This window comes from Schistocerca serialis, chromosome 2 (genome assembly GCF_023864345.2).
Source record: "Schistocerca serialis cubense isolate TAMUIC-IGC-003099 chromosome 2, iqSchSeri2.2, whole genome shotgun sequence".
In the NCBI taxonomy this organism is placed as follows: Eukaryota; Metazoa; Arthropoda; class Insecta; order Orthoptera; family Acrididae; genus Schistocerca; species Schistocerca serialis.
Genome location: NC_064639.1, coordinates 522,195,578 through 522,217,239, shown reverse-complemented (window position 1 = coordinate 522,217,239; position 21,662 = coordinate 522,195,578).

Here is a 21,662-nt window from a genome sequence, read left to right as displayed (position 1 = left end):
CCCCAATCCTATTCAGTATCTCCTCATTAGTTATGTGATCTACCCATCTAATATTCAGAATTCTTCTGTAGCACCACATTTCGAAAGCTTCTATTCTCTTCTTGTCTACATACATGACTACACTCCATACAAATGCTTTCAGAAACGACTTCCTGCCGCTTCAATCAATACTCGATGTTAACAAATTTCTCTTCTTCAGAAACGCTTTCCTTGCCATTGCTAGTCTACATTTTATATCCTCTCTACTTCGACCATCATCAGTTATTTGCTCCCCAAATAGCAAAACTCCTTTACTACTTTAAGTGTCTCATTTTCTAATCTAATTCCCTCAGCATCACCCGACTTAATTCGACTACATTCCATTATCCTCGTTTTGCTTTTGTTGATGTTCATCTTATACCCTCCTTTCAAGACACTATCCATTCCGTTCAACTGCTCTTCCAAGTCCTTTGCTGTCTCTGACAGAATTACAATGTCATTGGCGAACCTCAAAGTTTTTATTTCTTTTCCATGGATTTTAATACCTACTCCAAATTTTTCTTTAGTTTCCTTTATTGCTTTCTCAATATACAGATTGAATAACATCGGGGATAGGCTACAACCCTGTCTCATTCCCTTCCCAACCACTGCTTCCCTTTCATACCCCTCGACTCTTATAACTGCCATCTGCTTTCTGTACAAATTGTAAATATCCTTTCGCTCTCTGTATTTATCCCTGCCATCTTCAGAATTTGAAAGAGAGTATTCCAATCAACATTGTCAAAAGCTTTCTCTAAGTCTACAAATGCTAGAAACGTAGGTTTGCCTTTCCTTAATCTTTCTTCTAAGATAAGTCGTAGGGTCAGTATTGCCTCACGTGTTCCAACATTTCTACGGAATCCAAATTGATCTTCCCCGAGGTCGGCTTCTATCAGTTTTTCCATTCGTCTGTAAATAATTCGCGTTAGTATTTTGCAGCTGTGACTTATTAAACTGATAGTTCGGTAATTTTCACATCTGTCGACACTTTCTTTCTTTGGGATTGGGATTATTACATTCTTCTTGAAGTCTGAGGGTATTTCACCTGTCTCATACATCTTGCTCACCAGATGGTAGAGTTTTGTCACGACTGGCTCTCCCAAGGTTGTCAGTAGTTCTAATGGAATGTTGTCTACTCCGGGGGCCTTGTTTCGACTCAGGTCTTTCAGTGCTCTGTCAAACTCTTCACGCAATATCGTATCACCCATTTCACCTTCATCTACATCCTCTTCCATTTCCGTAATATTGTCCTCAAGTACATCGCCCTTGTATAGGCCCTCTATATACTCCTTCCACCTTTCTACTTTCCCTTCTTTGCTTAGAACTGGGTTTCCATCTGAGCTCTTGATATTCATGCAAGTGGTTCTCCTTTCACCAAAGGTCTCTTTAATTTTCTTGTAGGCAGTATCTACCTTACCCCAAGTGAGATAAGCATCTACATCCTTACATTTGTCCTCTAGCCATCCCTACTTAGCCATTTTGTACTTCCTGTCAATATCATTTTTGAGACGTTTGTATTCCATTTTGCCTGTTTCATTTACTGCATTTTTATATTTTCTCCTTTCAACAATTAAATTCAATATTTTCTGTTACCCTAGGGTTTCTACTACCCCTCGTCTTTTTACCTATTTGATCCTCTGATGCCTTCACTATTTCATCCCTCAAAGCTACTCATTCTTCTTCTACTGTATTTCTTTCCCTTATTCCTGTCAATCGTTCCCTTATGCTCTACCTGAAACTCTGTACAATCTCTGGTTCTTTCAGTTTATCCAGGTCCCATCTCCTTTAATTCCCACCTCTTTGCAGTTTCTTCAGTTATAATCTACAGTTCATAACCAATAGATTGTGGTCAGAGTCCTCATCTGCCCCTGGAAATGTCTTATAATTTAAAACCTGGTTCCTAAATCTCTGTCTTACCATTATATAATCTGTCTGATACCTTTTAGTATCTCCAGGGCTCTTCCATGTATACAGCCTTCTTTTAAGATTCTTAAACCAAGTATTAGCTATGATTAAGTTATGCTCTGCGCAAAATTCTACCAGGCGGCTTCCTCTTTCATTTCTTAGCCCCAGTCCATATTCACCTACTATGTTTCCATCTCTCCCTTTTCCTACTGATGAATTCTAGTCACCCATGACTATTAAATTTTCGTCTCCCTTCAGTACCTGAATAATTTCTTTTATCTCATCATACATTTCATCAATTTCTTCGTCATCTGCAGAGCTAGTTGGCATATAAACTTGTACTACAGTAGTAGGTGTGGGCTTCGTATCTATCTTGGCAACAATAATGCGTTCACTATGCTGTTTGTAGTAGCTTACTCGTAGACCTATTTTTTTATTCATTATTAAACCTACTCCTGCATTACCCCTATTTGATTTTGTATTTATAACACTGTACTCACCTGACCAGAAGTCCTGTTCCTCCTGCCAACGAACTTCACTAATTCCCACTATATCTAACTTTAACCTATCCATTTCCCTTTTTAAATTTTCTAACCTACCTGCCCGATTGAGGGATCTGACAGTCCAAGCTCCGATCCGTAGAACGCCAGTTTTCTTTCTCCTGATAACAACGTCCTCTTGAGTAGTCCCCGCCGGAGATCCGAATGGGGGACTATTTTACCTCCGGAATATTTTACCCAAGAGGACGCCATCATCATTTAATCATACAGTAAAGCTGCATACCCTCGGGAAAAATTACGGCTGTAGTTCCCCCTTGCTTTCAGCCGTTCGCAGTACCAGAACAGCAAGGCTATTTTGGTTAGTGTTACAAGGCCAGATTAGTCAATCATCCAGACTGTTGCCCCTGCAACTACTGAAAAGGCTGCTGCCCCTCTTCAGGAACCACACGTTTGTCTGGCCTCTCAACAGAGACCCCTCCGTTGTGGTTGCACCTACGGTACGCCTATCTGTATCGTTGAGGCACGCAAGCCTCCCCACCAACGGCAAGGTCCATGGTTCATACACAAATATGGAGCCATAATGTCTCTATTGCTATTCAACATTGGGGAAGTGTTTCCGGTGCAAGATATCGTGCGCACAAACTGACCTCTCTATTATGTTCTGCAAAATATGTTCGATGGGATTCATGTCAGCGATATGGGTGGCAAAATCTTTCGTTACAATTGCCTAGACTGCTCTTAAAATAATTGGCGTGTATTTGTGGCCCAGTGACATGAAAATTCAATCGAAGATTGGGAACATCAAGTCTATGAATGGCTACCATGCTCACGTAACCGAACTTAACCATTTGCAATTAATGATCGGTTTAGTCCCACCAATAAACAGCTTGTAAACACAGCCCACACTATCTAGAGCCCACACCAGCCTGCACAGTGAGTTGTGACAACTTGGGTCCACTGCATTGTGGTGTCTTTGGCACACTCAAACACTACGATAAGCGAAAAAAGTGGTCCAACTAAAACATTCATATTTCTTTACGTACTACACGAATAGGTAATAAAATGGGGGTTCATATTTTTAAAAAAACCCAGTTGATATCCGTTTGACCTATGGCAGTACCATCTAGAGGGCCAACCATAACGCCATCTAGTTTTCCCCTTCAAGCTAGACGAGTTTAGTTCTTTGTGGGTTTTTTCGTTTGATGATTATTTTGTGAAATATTTGTCCCGGTCACTTCAATGGACTACCCTGTATAAATAACGTTACACCATTCAAACTTCCAACTAGTGTTTCATTCCACATGTTTCACATTGCAGTTCATGATTGCCTCTACTGATATGACTCTATTCATTCTTTTTCAGCTGAGGAGGTTCTGGACCGGGTAGAAGCTGTTACAAGATTAAGAAATTAGACGGAAACCAAGATAGCGCTGTGCTGATCATATGCCCCGCCATATTATTTCCAACGACGCCGTTGACAGAGGCCTGTAAGGCGGTCAGTAGGGCCGAGTGGCCCGTCTCGCATAGAATGCGGAAGTTCACCTTTTACCCCGGCAATCTTACGTTGCCTTCTCGCGTAGGTTATCACACGGAACGTGCTTTTTTATCCTCATCAGGAATATCTCATTGTCGTCAGCATCATGACGCCTAGTTTTATTTCTCTTTCTTCGTTGCCTTGAGTTTCTTCTGTTTATTTCGATCATTATTATTCAGTTACAGGTTTTTCTTCTTAATATTTGCTCCTCCTCGCATTAATTAGCATATGTCTAATCACTGTTCTAAGGAACTGCTGTTAAATTCTTTTGCATTACTGTTGTTTTTCGAAGACATGCATAACAGCGGCGATAAAACTGGCTTCAAAAGTTTCTGAAATAAATGTAGGAAATGCATTAGTTATGGTTGATTTTTGCGACGTCTGCGACCTATTTCAACGTTTTCATTGCTGTGTTTTGATGTATTTCTATTCTGCAACCAATGGAATACACCGTATTCGAAAAATAATATTCTGTTTCCTCGCCTACGCATCAATCATTTTTCCTTTGAGAGTGGAATAGGAAAGGTAGAGACCGCTTGTGTGACTGTGTTCCCTGTTCTGAGCATTCGGGAGGACGACGGTTCAATCCCGCGTCCGCCCATCCTGATTTAGGTTTTCCGTGATTTCCCTAAATCAGTCCAGGCAAATGCCGGGATGGTTCCTTTGATAGGGCACGGCCGACTTCCTTCTCCATCGTTCCATAATCCGATGAGACCGATGACCTCGCTGTTTGGTCTCTTCCCCCAAACCAACCAACCCTGTTCTGAGCTCATAGGTAGCACACCGCGCCCAGTACACCTCCACCGCTGCGCTCGGGGCCACAGCACCATGTTACGACACCTGAAAATGGGTTTATAAGAGCCCGAAACCCGTGTGTGATAATAAAAGAACTTTACAACTGAGGTGGTATTTTCAGCCTCTGGTAAACTGTATATCATTTCAAAAGAATTCTACGACCACGAATCCTTTCCTTCAGGCCTCGAAACAGAGTCGGCAATGTGTGGGCGGCCCACATTTTGTCTACGTTCTGTCCTCTTAGTTTCCAGATCTCTCCTCCACGCGATTTCCACTTCTTTTGGAGCCCTCAGGAAAGACACTCTCTACCGTCGATTTGCTTCGGACGATGAGATATACGTCTGGGGACAATCGTGGCTACGTAAGAAGTCGCAAGCATTTTTCCATGACGGCACTTACGACTTGGTCTGACGGGAAGATACACGCATAAACTGCTATGATTATTAAATTTGAAGTAGGAAACAGTTTACTTACTTTTTTACCATCTGTCTCGCTTTTATTTGACTACCACATTTAATCCAACATGCCACTGCACAATGCGTTGCTGGTGTGAGAACATACGACTTTTTATTAAATTTCATTTGCGTCTGTATGCATCCTGTTGTCTCACATCGTTTTGTCACAATCCTACGTGAGCTAAAACTTATTGACATCATATTAGTCGAAGAGTTTCCTTAAAATGCAGCTTTCCTAAATTTGCGCCACATGGTTTGATAACATCTACGCCCTCGTTCTTCCACATTTTCCCATTTAAGTCGTCCACGATTTTTTGTTACACTTTCATTTGGTAATTTCAAGCTGTCACGTTCCTGTCTGCGAGTGTATGTACGCGTTCCATGTTATCATGCCTACTGGATGAGGACTCGGGACATTGGAACAATGCTCTAGAATTATTCGCACTTGCGACTTGTACGTGATTTCCTTTCCACATCATTTGCATTTTTCCAGCATCCTTCCCATAGTTCTTCCGTTCACCCTTACTAATGGTGATGTCATTTAATTGTCTCATTTCAGATAACTTCTTTACATGACATAATGTACTCAAAATGTTGACCATAAATAATGGAACAATGTCAGCTTTTGACTCTTCATAGGAATTATCTACAATTTATCATTAAAAAAGAGCTGCTATTCATTCCTCGAAGGGAAAATATTTTTTGAAGACCTGTATTTCCTTTACGAAGTCCGACGACGATACTTTCCTACAGACAAAGCCCCGCTGGTGGACAATCTTACAGGGCTGTTGATCCTGTCCCGTTAGACGACAATCTTTTAGGGCTGTTGATCCTGTTTCACAACTCGATATATATATTGAAAACAGTAGAGTTCTCACAACGCAGTCTTGCGGAACAAACTGTTTTATTTTAGTTTTATTTTAGTTTTTATAGTGCGTTCGCCTTCCAGATAAAGTACTGGGTTCTACCACCCACTGAACGACTTGGCGCAGTGGTAAGACACTGGACTCGCATTCGGGAGGACGACGGTTCAATCCCGCGTCCGCCCATACTAATTTAGGTTTTCCGTGATTTCCGTAAATCGCCCTTTGAAAGGGCACGAGCGACTTCCTTCCCCGTCCTTCCATAATCCGATGAGACCGATGACCTCGCTGTCTGGTCTCCTTCCCCAAAGAACCCCAACCCCTCTACGACCCAAACATTCCTCGTGCCAGTCACTTATTTAAGAAGAAGCTTCGTAAGATCCTATATTGTTTAGTAGCGGGCAGACAGTACTGTGTCGAACGCCTTTCGAAGCTCTAGGAAGAAGGAATGTATTGTAAGTAGGTTCAAAATGGTTCAAATGGCTCTGTGCACTATGGGACTCAACTGCTGAGGTCATTAGTCCCCTAGAACTTAGAACTAGTTAAACCTAACTAACCTAAGGACATCACAAACATCCATGCCCGAGGCAGGATTCGAACCTGCGACCGTAGCGGTCTTGCGGTTCCAGACTGCAGCGCCTTTAACCGCACGGCCACTTCGGCCGGCTGTAAGTAGGCTGTTTAGGATTTTATGTTGGTAACGTCACGTAGCGCTCTGTATGAAAATCACTAACTGTGCTGTGTGCAGTTTGTGGATGGTTTGCATTGTTGGAATTTGCTATTGTAGTGTTGGGCAGTTGGCTGTTAACAGCGCGTAGCGTTGGACAGTTGGAAATGAGCCGCCGGCAGTGGTGGACGTAGGGATAGAGGTGCCAGAGTTTTGAGAGCGGATGATGTGGACGTGTGCCCGTAAAAACAGGAAATTTATGAGACTGGATGTCATATATATATTGTCTTTTAAACGCTATTAAGGTAAATACATTGTTTGTTTTCTATCAAAATCTTTTATTTGCTAACTATGCCTGTCAGTAGTTAGTGCCTTCAGTAGTTCGAATCTTTTATTTAGCTGGCAGTATTGGCGCTCGCTGTATTGCAGTAGTTCTAATAACGAAGAGTTTTGTGAGGCAAGTGATTCATGAAAGGTATAGGTTATTGTTAGTCAGGGCCATTCTTTTGTAGGGATTTTTCAAACTGATATTGGGTTGCGCTAAAATTATTGTTTGTCAGTTTAGTGTTGATCAAAATAAGTAAAGAGAGAAATGTCTGAGTACGTTCAGTTTTGCTCAGCTGTTTGAAAATCAAATAGTGTAAGTGGTTTACCAGCACAGTAATTCATAAATTTTTCGAAAGGGACGTTTCAGTATCTGTTAACTTGCATATGTCGTTTGCAAAATGTTTGAATAAATCAGGCTGCGTTTCACCTAAGTAATTTCTTCTTCGTACATCTGAGTTAATTCTTGTTTTCGTCCACGGACGTCATACCGATGGAGTCCAAAATACGCTGTAGGATCATGCAATAGACAGATGTCACACACACACAACACACACACACACACAGACACACACACATGCGGCCGGCTCTCCGCACACACAAGCGCCTGCTTAACGCACATGCCAGCGATTCTCCCGCCTCACGGCGCTTCGTAACTGACCGCCGCTACCGAGCTTAACGCCGCCTAAATTTGTGTTTAGTGCCGTAGTGCTTAATTACCGAAGCTGCGTAATTGTAGCCGCTCTTCAAACACTGGCGCAGCGGACCGGTCCCGCCCTGCACACTGCTACGGCTAATCCTCTTACACGGAACGCGTCACTGGAATGAGGTCTCCGGTGCCTGTTCGTGAACTCTGATATTTTCATTCTCCACGTACCTGTCGGCAGAAAAGCAGTAATTGGTCATAGCTCACCTAACAGCCGACGGTTGGAATGCTTTTGCTTTAACCGCACAACACTGTTAGTAATTTTTTTTCTCGTTGCCAATACTGTTCACTACACACACGGTCCGTTAATTACTCATGCTAGCAGAAAATATTGTATTATCTGTCTCATATGAGAAACCACATCGGATATATTTTTGTAACCGAAGTGGTATTAGTGGGCTCAGGTGATAGCTGATAAAGCGCTTGTGCTTAAAATTCACCAGTGGAATCGAAAGGCTCATCGAATACGATGCGCTTGACAGGTTTCTCAAAGATGGAAGTTGAAGTTTGACACCGTTCTCTAGGTGTAATGATTATAAATGAGTCTTTACAGGCTTTACCAAGGATTTTATGCTAAGTATTTTAAGTTTATGTTCTTCTTTCCACGTTCTTGTACAGTCACTATAATTAGCGGAAAAGATGAAGGGAATACGCCGAAGAGCCAAAGAAACTGCTACACCTGCCTAATATCCTGTAAGGTGCCCACGAGCACGCAGAAGTGCCGTCACACGATATGGCATGGACTCGACTAATGTAGTGCTGGAGGGAACTGATGTCATGAATCCTGCTGGGCTGTCCGTAAATCCGTAAGAGTAGTAGGAGATGGGTATCTCTTATGCACAGCACGTTGCAAGGCATCCTAGATGTGCTCAACAGTGATCATGTCTGGGGAGTTTGGCGGCCAGCGTAAAAAGTTTAAAATCAGAAGTGTGTTCCTGCAGCCTCTCTGTAGCATTCCTGCAGGTGTGTGCTGCCGCACTGTCCTGCTGGCATTTGCCAAGTCCATCGGAATGTACAATGGGTATGAATGGATGCAGGTGATCAGACAGGATGCTTACGTACGTGTCACACGCCAGAGTCGTATCTAGGGGTATCAGGGGTCCCATATCACTCCAACTGCACATGCCCCACACCATTACAGAGCCTCCACCAGCTTGAACACTCCCAGGCTTACTTGCAGACCCAAGTTGTCTCCATACCCGTACACGTCCATCCGCTCGATGCAATTTGAAACGAGAGTCGTCCGACCGGGAAACATGTTTCCAATCATCAGCAGTCCAATGTCGGAGCTGACGGGCCCAGGCGAACCGTAAAGCTTTGTGTCGTGCATTCATCAAGAGTGTATGAGTGGGCCCTCGCCTCCGAAAGCCCCTATAGGCGATGTTTCGTTGAATTGTTCTCACGCTGATAGTTGTTGAAGGCCCAGCATTGAAATGTACAGCAATTTTCGGAAGGAGTGCACTTCTGTCACGTTGGACGATTCTCTTCATTCTTCGTTGGTCCCGTTCTTGCAGGATGTTTATACGGCAGCAGCAGTGTCGAAGATTTGATTTCTTACCGGATTCCTGATATTCACGGCACACTCGTGAAGTGGTCGTACGGAAAATTCCCTACTTTATCACTATATCCGAATTGAAGTGACCTATCGCTCGTGCGCTGACTGTAACAGCACATTCAAACGTACTTAAATCTTGATAACTTGCCGTTATAGGAGCAGTAACCGATATAATAATTGCGCCAGACACTTAGTGATGACTGGGTGTTGTGTGATGTCCTTAGGTTAGTTACGTTTAATAAGTTCTAAGATCAAGGGGACTGATGACCATAGATGTTAAGTCCCATAGTGCTCAGAGCCATTTGAACCATTTGAACTTAGTGTCTTATTTACCCTTTGCCGACCACAGCGCCATATATTGCCTCTTTACATATCTCTGTATTTGAATACACGTGCCTATACCAGTTTCTTTGGCGCTTCAATGTATTAATGGGTATATGCGACGGAGATAGGTATAGGTTTGAAATGGATATTTATATGTTCTGTAATTATAGGGACATCTATCGGCGGAAGTAAGTGAGGAGATAATTGAATTGTAGGTGAAAGCTCTGTTCTCAAGAATATCTAAAATTTGTAATGTCCATAATGGGAAGTTAGCATGTTTATTTCGATCTGGCAACATGTTGATCGTTTTTCGAAGTGTGATAACCAGGTTAAAGAGAAGATACGTTTTTAAGATTGACTATAGCACTTGAGAAAGAGTGAGTACCTTGTTTCGTAAAGTTTTTGAAGATATCTCGTTTTTCTGCGCCCCTATCCCTACGATATGATTTAACATTGGTGTCGATGTCGTGGAATGTGGGAGTTTTATAGACTAGCTTTGCCTAGAGACACACAAGGGTAGCATAGGTATTACTGTATGAAGCAGTGTGTAGACAGTGCGCTGTGAACCTATGTGTGAACGGTGTTGACTGGGTAACCACTGAAGTTAGTCTACTAGTATATATCAGTTATCCTAGTGTCTGTTCGCCCAACGGCCCTGCCGCAGTGGTAACACCGATTCCCGTCAGATCACCGAAATTAAGGGCTGTCGGGCTGGGCTAGAACTTGGATGGGTGGCCGTCCGGTCTGACGAGCGCTGTTGGCAAGTGGGGTGCAGTCAGCCCTTGTGAGACCACTGAGGAGCTACTTGACTGAGACGTAGCTGCTCCGGTCTCGAAAACTGACAACGGCCAGGAAAGTGGTGTGCTGACCGCAGGTCCTTTCGTATCCACATCTAATAACGCCCTTAGGCTGAGAGGATGACACGTCGGCCGGTTGGTACCGTTGGGTCATCCACGGCCTGTGCGGGCAGAGTTTAGTTCAGTTTAGTGTCTGTTCACAGGATTGTTTTCAGAATCAGCTAGTGTCTAGAACTACACGAACTATGGAGTAGAAACATAAGTTGCACGTTTTTTTTTCATTGCCTGAAGAACGACTCGTTTCACTCACATAGGAAACTATTAGATTATGCTTTTCGCAGAAAATGTCTGATTTTTTAACATATACCTGATGTTCTGTCCGGATGAACCGCGTGTTGAGTTAATAAAAAACGCTGCGTAACCTACGTCTGTTTTTTAAATAGTAGCAATATAAAGGTTGTCGTACCATCACACCTAGATGGAATTGAATAATCTTTGTAGGGAGGCCTGTCGTTCCCAACGGCATATGTTTGTTCCCGCTAGCATTCGTTGGTACAGCATCAAGCTAAGTTCGAGAGCCGAAATTCTCCGAAGACTGCAGGTGTATTGCGGCCTACTGTGAAGTCAAGGAAATTCGAGACAGTATAATCCAAACTACCATTCCGTAGGTATGAATATCGCGACAAAGCCGTCTTTCGAATCGACGTCTGCTCTATATCATCTGCCAATGTCCGTCCGCCATCATGTCTGGACCTCCTGCCACAGCCCAGCCGCAACACGGATGGTGTGGGTGTTGATCTAATGTACTGCAGTTCCGGGCAACGGGGCCCCCCACCATCTTTCGCCGCCTCCGAGTCCCGGTTGCGACCGTCCATCGCCTGAGCTGCACGTCACCCCCTTTCGGTCGCAGTTAGGAGAACAGAATCCCAAGTTGCTCAGGGTGGGAAGATGCAGTGTTAGGACGCTTGCCACCGTGCCACATCGAAGGAAGCGCTGATATCGGCTTCAACGAGGTTTTGAACAGCTGTTAGCGAAGCATACCACTCTGTCACCTTTGGACATGTTGGATTAATTACCGCGAGACTCTAGTCGCGGCCAAATTGACAAAGACAGACTTAAAACGTAGATATTTCCTCTGGGTTGTTCAAATAAAATTGTAGTAATCATTTATGAATATAGACAGAAGCGGCGAGTAAAAATTTGTACCGAGGTCGGGAATCGAACGCAGGTCCCCCTTACATAGGCGCGTTAGGCACTAGACCACCAAGGCACAGCGGCCCACACAACTGCGTGGATTATCTCGGCACGCGTCCCAAATCGATCCAAATTCTCTCTGCCATCCCAGTCTTCCAGACGAACAGAATTGCCGAGGCTCTCCATGATCTGGAATAACACCTGAGTATCGAATCCAGCCTGAAACCCAGGTGCAAGTACTTATAAAAATGAAATGACACAATTTCAGAGACTTTACTGGCACGGAAGCTAACGCGAAATGGCTGCATGAAGTAGGTGAAGAAATCGAAACAGAAATGTCTGCCGGGAAAACTGATTCAGCATGTGCCTTCAGTGATGCTGACACGATGGGTGGTAACATTAAGGAGGTGCAATGGATCTGATTCGATTCCCGGCTTGATACAAATTTTCACTCGCCGCTTTAGTCAATATACATAAAATCATATCTGAAAGAAACCAGTTAAGTCTCTGAAATTGCGTCACTTCATTTTTTGTATCGATCTTTGTTATCCGACAAATGTGGTGAACTACAGTTTATGAAAGGGCAATTGGAAAGGAAGATTAGCTTCATTCTATGCCGAAGGCTTTACTCTAGACATACCTATACTTTGTCTTCAAACATACTGGTGAACCAAAACCTTACAATCACCGCTTAATATTGCTTGGACCAAATCTGAAACTCGATACAGCAGCTATTCGTGTACCATGATTCGACAACTGACTGGTAGGTTCCCCTAGAACTTAGAACTACTTAAACCTAACTAACCTAAGGACATCACACACATCCATGCCCGAGGCAGGATTCTAACCTGCGACCGCAGCGGTCGCGAGGTTCCAGACTGTAGCGCCTAGAACCGCTCGGCCACTCCAGCCGGCCGGTAAATTACAGGCCGGTGGTATTTAAGGGCGAAATCGGGGAAAATCTGGTTCTTCCTGTTGTTTATAATTATTATTTGCATTAATCCACATTTAAGAGCTATCATTGACTAACCTAAGAGTTTATTATATCCAATTCTTTCGGAATATTCTTACCATCGTCCAAAGACAACGCCTTCACGCACACCAACAACGTCCTCTGTGAACAAATGGTTATTGCTTCCGAAATCCTCTCGTAAATCCGTTATATGGAGAAGTGTACAGGCGCCATTGCTCTCCGTTGAGTCATACAATACGTTAGTGTCGCGTCGCAGCATTATCTGTCCACACTGGCGCACTGGGCTTTGTTCAAAGGTTTTTAGTGACATTAGCCGAATTTGCACACTGAAATGAATCAATGGTAAGAGTTGAAAATTTGTGCCATATCACGACCCTTAGCCGGGGCTCCTACTAACAAGAGATTCCCTTAACCGCCTCGACCACCCGATGTATAGGGCAGTAACTGATAGTGAAAGCATTATGCAGATTGAGTGAATGTTCTCTTCGTAGATTCACTTGTGAGTTGTACCATGCTATGTGGCATTGTTTTGTGGAAGAATAATAACAGGATGCTTCTTCGTATTGAAAAAAAGCGTTTCCCATCCTACCCACATTCCCAGCCAGTTGCACAACACTAGTGAGAGTCGCCTACCCATGGAACCCTCATTCGTGATTTATGATTCCCGCGAGTGATCGGGTTGAGGGAATGGATCACTGGTAATCGCACCTTGTTGCATATATCTACACATATGATAAGAATGGATGGTCGAGGCGGGTCAATTTACCGCCCACGAGAAGTACTAGTTGGAGACAAACTTTTGGCTGTTGCCATTAATGCATTTTAATGACCAAATATGGCTAATTTCATTGATAACCTTTCAATAGTATCTGTTTGGCTGCTTAGTCACGTGAGGTGTCTGTTCCGGACATGTCCGAAACGGATGGTCCACAAACAACAGACACAGCAAACAGGAGCTCACCCATACAGGCACACACACACAAACACACACACACACACACACACACACACACACACACATACATACATACAAACACTTTATCTACGAAGATAATATAAACGGTTATTTTCTGGCAGCCATCGATGACGCTGTATCGTGTACTAGCCCTTTAGAACATCTACGAAGACGGAATTCAACGGTACAACTGCTGCAAGATGTGTTTGAATGAAGCTGGTTAAGTTTCACGCTAGTTGGTTTTCCTGAATCTGTGCAGATCATGGAACGCGATTATATTTGTCCATAGAATAATCTCTAGGATATTACAACACACTAACGTGAGCTGTACAGGTGTGTAATACTGTGTATCCGTGTTTTCGGTTTCTTGCTCGTTTTCAATCAGGTGGACGATTCGCTGCGCTGGAGTTTTTCGATAAATGTGAGGTAGGACACTGACTGTGGTAAGTTAGGGAATAATTTTCAAATAAAAACTTAATATTCCTGCTTTCTGCCTGCTGTGTTCAGTTTGAACACCACAGCGATCCAAGAGACATTGTGCGTATAGTTTGAATTTATTCATGACCTTTGTGAACTGGCAGATCTTCCTGGGCTTCTCTGTCAGATCTTTCTCAATGTCTGACTGCGAAAATGTTGAAGGTTTAACTCGTAGTAAGTCTTAGGAAATCACCAGTTACTATTAAGATTTCTCTATCTGTTTCTCTGCAGAGTGTTCACATCTGTGTATAGGTAACATTTTTAGAACCCTGGCATTTGACCAAGGAAGTTCTCTGCCGTCTTTTTCACTTTGCGTGTTACATATACTTAAACCACTGTTTACAATGTCATTAGCTTCATCCAAAACCATCCTGCTTTTTTTTATTTAAAGAAATTTGTCTTTCAAGAACGTTGCTAGTGATAGTCTATCAGTTCGCCAAAACGCGAGTACCTCCTTGCTATCTTGATGCCCTTTCTTTGATAGTAGCCAGGGATCTAGAAGATATCCTACCTGTGTGAGTTGCCTGGCCAGTTGTTCGACAATGCGTTCAGTTATAAGTCACTAGGTTCATTGTACTTATCTCGAAAAAGTATGCTGCAGAGCAGGCTAAAGCTACCACCAGCTCAGTTCGTAACGATATCCTTCTTAAACGTGCAGAAACCAAATGACCCATCTATAACTCATAGAAAATATTTGCGATGATCATAGAAGGCGTAATGATATTCACAGCTCTTGTGTAAAGTTTATATAACATATATCACGGACTCGCATTCGGGAGGACGACGGTTCAATCCCGTCTCCAGCCATACTGATTTAGGTTTTCCGCGATTTCCCTAAATCGTTTCAGGCAAATGCCGGGATGGTTCGTTTGAAAGGGCACGGCCGATTTCCTTCCCAATTCTTCCCTAAACGAGCTTGCGCTCCGTCTCTAATGACCTCGTTGTTGACGGGACGTTAAACACTAACCACCACCACCACATATATCATGTATTACATTTCAAAAAATTTTGAATTTCGAGAGTTTAACCATATCTAAACCGATATATTTTCTTTAATTTCGTTTCATTTTCATTGTCACTTGGGGTAATTTTATGTGTTCAACAATGTGAATGAACTTCACAACTTAGGGTACAACGGTTTCGGAGGCATTACTTTTCTGGTTATTCGTTTTCATGGCAAACATTCGAGAACAGATACAAATGTGTATCGCATATTATTTAACAGCAGAGTATTGGCTAGAGCTACTTCCACATCGTCATTTAGAATACTCTGCGTAAAGCACGTTAAAAGTAAATTCATAATACTAGCATTTCGACCTTCTCCTATTTCATTTGTGCTTAAAATGCTTATAATGAAAAACACCCACATCTACATCACGCTCCGCAAGCTACCTAATAGTCTGTGGCAGAAGGTACTTCCACCTACTCTTTTCCACTTGCGAATGGCGCTTGGCAAGAATGGATCTCATTTCCCGAATTTCCTCATAGGGCTCATTACGAGGGATTATCCAGGAGAAAGTAACATGTTGCCCGACTCTTCCCGGAAAGTGCTCGCTCAAAATATCATAGTAAACCTCCCAATGATGAAGAGTGCTTCTCCTCTAGAGTCTGCCAGAGGCGTTCGTTGAGCATCTTCGTAACGCTCTCGCAATGACTAAACGATCACGTGACGAAACGCGCCCCTCTTCGCCTTTTCGTTGAATCTTCCTTCTCTCTCTCTCTCTCTCTCTCTCTCTCTCTCTCTCTCTCTCTCTCTCATTCTGTCTCCCTCTCTCTCAGTCCTGCTCGCAAGGATCCCAGAATGATGAATAGTACTCGTAACTGGTCCAACAAGAACCTTGTAAGCCACGTCTTGCGTGGATGAGTTACATTTATTTAACATTCTTACAATTAATCTCAGTTTGGCATCTACTTTTCCTACTGTTTATGTGGTCCTTCCACTTAAGGTCGCTCTGGATGGTAACTCGTATTTATTTTACGGTAGATACTGTTTCCAGCAGTTTGTTATGAATGGTGTAGTTGTACAGTAGTGAACTTATTTTCCTATGTATGTTTACGTTCAGGTTCAAATAGTTCGAATGGCTCTGAACACTATGGGACTTACCTTCTGAGAAGAGCTACTTAAACCTAACTAACCTAAGGACATCACACACATCCATGCCAGAGGCAGGATTCGAAACTGCGACCGTAGCGGTCGCGCGGTTCCAAACTGTAGCGCCTAGAACCGCTCGGCCACCCCGGCCGGCGTTTACGTTCAGGGCCAACTAGTAGAGCTTGCACCAATCGTTAGTCCTCTGCAGGTCATCCTGCACATAGATACCGCTTCTGTCGTTGCTATTTTGCTATAGACAACTGCATCATATGCGAACAGTCTTAAAGAGAATCAGACACTAACAAATCATTTACGTTCAACGTAAATAGTAGCGGTCCTATCACGCTTCCTTTGGCTGCTCCAGAAATTACCTACGCATCTGTCCATTTTGTGCGATTAAGAACGACGCGTTCAGTTACGTCTGCTAGGAAGTCTTAAATCCAGTCGCGAATGTGATCCAATATTCGATAAGCGCGTATTTTTATCCCTACACAGCAGTGCGGAAGGATGTCAATTGCCTCCCTGAAGTTAGGGAACACGATATCAACGTGAGCGTCGCTGTCTGCAGCACTATTGATTTAAGGGATTAACGAAGCGTGTTGAGTTTCGCAAGAAATCTGTTTGCGGAATCTATGGCGTTGTGGCGTAAGACATGTTCCACAATTCTGCGAAGATCGACCTCAACATATAGGTCAATAAGTGTGTCCATCTGTCCGCCCTTTTTTTCCAGTCAGTATGTCACTTCGTTGTTCCAGTGATCAATGATAAACTGCTGCTAGAAGCGGAATAAGTTATCTCCCATAATTTTTATAAACTGTTACAGGTATCTCATCTGGTCCTGATGGCTTTTCTGACGAAGCGATTGCAGCTGCTTTTCTGTTCCTCGATCATTTATCTCAATACCTTCCGTTTCGACGCTCGTACGATATTTGAAAGGGGTACTGTGTTACGATCTTCGACGGTGAAACAATTTAGAGAGAACGATTTCAGTATTTCGGCCTTCTCTGTGTTATCTTCCGTTTCGGTGTCAGTATGGTCTCTGAGTGAATGAATACATAATATCGAACCACTTGCAGGTTTTACATAAAACCAAAACCTCTAATGTTTTGATCAGATCGATTGACAAAATTTCACTTTTTAAGTCATCGAATACTTCTCTCATGGCTTTGCTTGCGATAATTTTCTACTCGTTTAGTTTTTGTTTATCGGTTGGGTTTTGAGTTCTCCTTAATCTGAGATGAATGTTTCTTTCCAATACAGCTATTAAACCACGCGTGGGTCTTGCCCACCTTTAAGATCTTGCTCGGAACATAGTTGTCTACGGCATACTGAACGATGCATTATATTTTCTTTTCGATTTGTGCTTTACATCACAGCCCTCATCATTGAATATTTGATGCTTACTACTGAAATATTTCGCAGTTTTTATCCTGTCACACTTGCCAATCAAAATCATCTTCCTGCTTTAACATTCTTTGTAAAACCATTTGTTATTGTTGCTATCGCTACCTTACGATCGCTGATACTTTCCTCTGTGTTAACTCTTTTGGTAAATTCAATGAATTCAGTATAATTGCATCTGTTGCTATAAGTTGTAAGACGTTATCTTCACGAATCGATTCTCTTACTATCTGCTCAAAGTAATTTTGGGTGAATGCATTTCAGACCGATGTCACCGAATCCCTGTCCCTCGCTGCAGTTTTGATAGCATAATTCTCCCAACCTACAGCCGATTAGTTGAAGTCGCCCCCTACTGAACGGCACCACCAGGGAAATCACTAACGATATTCTGTAAGTTCTCTCTGAAGTGCTCTACCATTACACCACCTAACCAACGCAATCAATAAAGGCGTCTGATTATCATTTATTATTTGCTTTTATCCTTAACATTACCCAGATTAATTCACAATCATGATCCTTGATAACCTCACTAGATATTATCGTATTCTTCGCTGAAAGAAATATGCGGTCACCAGTGGAGATTATTCTATCCTTGCGGTAAATATTCCAATCGGAACTTAGGATTTCGCTGCTATTCACTTACGGTTTGAATTAGCTTTCTGTTCATAATACCATTTGGGCATGATACTCCCAATAAGCGACACTAACTCTGGGAAATTTTCTTAGATGCGCCTACATATTAACCTTGCCTATATCCGTTTTGTGAGAACGAGTATTTTCTGAGAACATTGTGACTGACGAATCTTCGAATTTGGCAGGCAGTTCGTCTTTGATCCCAAATAGGTTTCTCAGACCTAAAATAGCTTCATGTGTATGCCATACGTACTTGGCTACCCAAGTAGCCGCTTCCTCTGTGCAGAGCACGCCCGATCGACTGTATTATGGGGAACTCCAGAGTTCTACACGCAGTACCGGAGGATTCTACAGGGAGACGGAGCTTAGAATACATCCAGCTTCTCTGAGATGAAGAGGTTGGCAGAATGATGGTCTGCCACAAAAAAAGAAGTTGTCAGTGTTACTCCGAGGTGAAGAGATTGGCACAGAAGACGAATTCGTGGCAGCCCACATCAGACCAGTCGGAAGGCTGATGGCTCAAAAAAAGAAAGCGCCTAGACTCTCGGACGAAACATCGATAAATTTTGCTAAAAGGCTGTAGCAAGGGCAGTGTTGTAGTGGGTGTGGGTGGTGCTGGATTAAGAGGAGAATACGTGTTCAAACAACTTTCATTTATTCTGTTTTGACAGTCTTGTCATCCAGAAAGGCATGAGACACAGATAGAATCCGCTACTACTAGCATCAAGTTTGAAATATTTACCGTAATTTAAAAGTAAGAAATAAAAAACCTAATGTCAAAGAACATGCAGGATAGCACTTCGTCTACCTTCTTAGAATTTCAAACTTAAAAAGTTGCAATAATTTAAAAATAAGAAACAAAATATATAATATCAGTTAACATCCAGAATATGAATGAAATATTAGTCACTTGTTGTCCTTCTTTGAAACCAATAAGCACTAAGTCACAGTTCAACGCCTGAGCCAAGATATTTGGTACCCAACAGCTTCCATTAAAACTATTTGAACGTATCTTGACAACTCAACATTCCACATTTTTCCGAAGCCTGTTACAAATGGGTACTCATGTCAAAACAAGTCATTACAAATACACATTGGACAGTTCAGATGTTAATTCTTGCGCATATTCCAAAACAAATGATAAGCCAACGTTAGTGATTTTGACGGAATTTTATTCCTCACCAACACAGTGACTTGAGCCAAAGTTTTTAATAACCCTCGAACCGCTGATCGGCCGAACTACAAACACATTACGTAAGACCTAACCGCCGCAAATGGTTCAAATGGCTCTGAGCACTATGGGACTTAACATCTGAGGTCATCAGTCCTCTAGAACTTAGAACTACTTACACCTAACTAACCTAAGGACATCACACACATCCATGACCGAGGTAGGATTCGAACCTGCGACCGTAGCGGCCGCGCGGTTCCAGACTGCAGCGCCTAGAATCGCTCGCCCGCACTGGCCGGCCTAACCGCCCCAGCCAAGTCATATGTTAGGAGGAAGCGAATCACAATATCCTTGGTCAGACCCCTCCACTGGGGAAATTCTCCATTATTAGTAACCCAAGTTAACGTGTCTAACTTCACCCACCCACCAAGGACAAAAAATATGTAGAAGCATAACTTCTTATGCACCATACGCCTAGGGATAAACAGCCATAAGTAGTAAGTGTCTGACACATGAACGGACCACAATAGCTCGATAACGTAATTAGAAATCTCAAACAGAATAACTATCTAACCAGTTAACACATTATTTCTGTCTATCAAGTCACTGCTTCTGCACAAGTGACAAGTATCGTAAGGTCTTCAATGTTATTTTCAGTGCAATGCAAGTTTCCTTTCGGCAACGGAAACAGAGGTACTGTACAACACAAGCGGCAAAGAAAGCCCTACAAATTAAGAACACTTGAAATTTCGCAGCCGACAAGTTCGTCAATGTACACTGAGTTCACAAAACCCTTAGCGCCTAGGACAAGATGTTCCAACACAGTACCCAAGGCAGAGTGCTTACAGCACACAATATTTCAACCCAAGCGAGCAGAAAACTTTTTGCAACAAATGATACTTTTCACTCCAGCTAACTCCATCGCCCTTCTGCCCTACCCTCTGTACCGACCATTTGTCATCATATGTACACGGGCCAGGCCGCCATAGCCAATGTCGGCATACGTTCTCCGTTCGCCTCAAGTCAGTGTGCAGGGACCATTTATTCTTTCCTGGACGACGACCGGAATCTCAATCAGCTCCAACATGCCGAGGGCCGAACTGCCTCGCGTCATCCACAATGGGGCCCTCTTTCGTGACTGGCGGACAATCACTGCCCCCTGGCAGCGTGCCCATCTCAGCTGCTGGCCGCGGCGGAAAGTTCAAACATCGGCGCTTGGTGTGACGCCGTAATATCACAGAGACATCTGGGTTTGGTGATAAGTACACGACAAGTTTGTGGAGTAAATTGCTCACGACTAACGATGTATTTGAGGAGCTTTTTCTGAACAAATTTTGGAATGAAGCAAAGCATATGTGAGTAAAGAATGAATTATTAAAGTGAACAAATTGCTGCAGCTGCTGTGTTTCAATGCAGGAGTTCCGTGTACATGAATTATCATAATTAGTGCACATGAACTAGGCATTGTGCGTATTAGCGGAAATGACGATGCTTAAAATAGCATGTTATCATTTTCTACAGTGGTATGTGGTACACAGTCAAACCAATTTGATAGACGAATTTTTAGATTTCATTTCAAAACTGGAGCAGGCACTAAAATTCAAACCACAAAGTTTTAACAACCGACATGGAAGTGGGAATCATAATATAAAACGCAGCAAGTACCAAATTATGGTCATCATTACAATAACTTTCACAGAAGGAATAAGAACAAATCTCAGAGGGAAAATAAAAAGTAATGGGAATTTTCAGAATGGAGGTCATGATAGGGATCGAAGGTTTGAGGACAGGGTGGTTCACGATCTGCAAAACCAGTATTGGAGGCTACGAAACAGATCCGTGTCACATCTCATGCTCGGACGTGGGGAAATAAAACGCTAAGGAAGGTACGCCTAATGTTGACAGTATTCAGAGTGTGGCTAGCTCTATAACGTGCAGCTCTATTTGAGGCCTGCCAGTATATTTATGAACGTTGACGACTCCTAAGGACTGTGTGTCTTTTAACTTTCTGTTTCCAGCAGCGGATTTTGACGACAGTTTCATCCTACCATACGTGGTATGTCAGGTGCTGTCCGTGCTCGTTTCTTGACAAAGTTTTGTAGATGTTTCACTGATCATGCATGGTTCGAATCGGATGCCCATCTGCCGTTTCGTCCAAGGTTTTACAGGAGAGTGGCATGTTTTTATGTGCACTTGCACCTCGGAAGACGAGGCACATGTAGTATTAGTTTTATTTGACGGTGGAAGTTCGAGTCCTCCCTCGGGCATGGGTGTGCGTGTTTGTCCTTAGGATAATTTCGGTGAAGCAGTGTGTAAGTTTAGG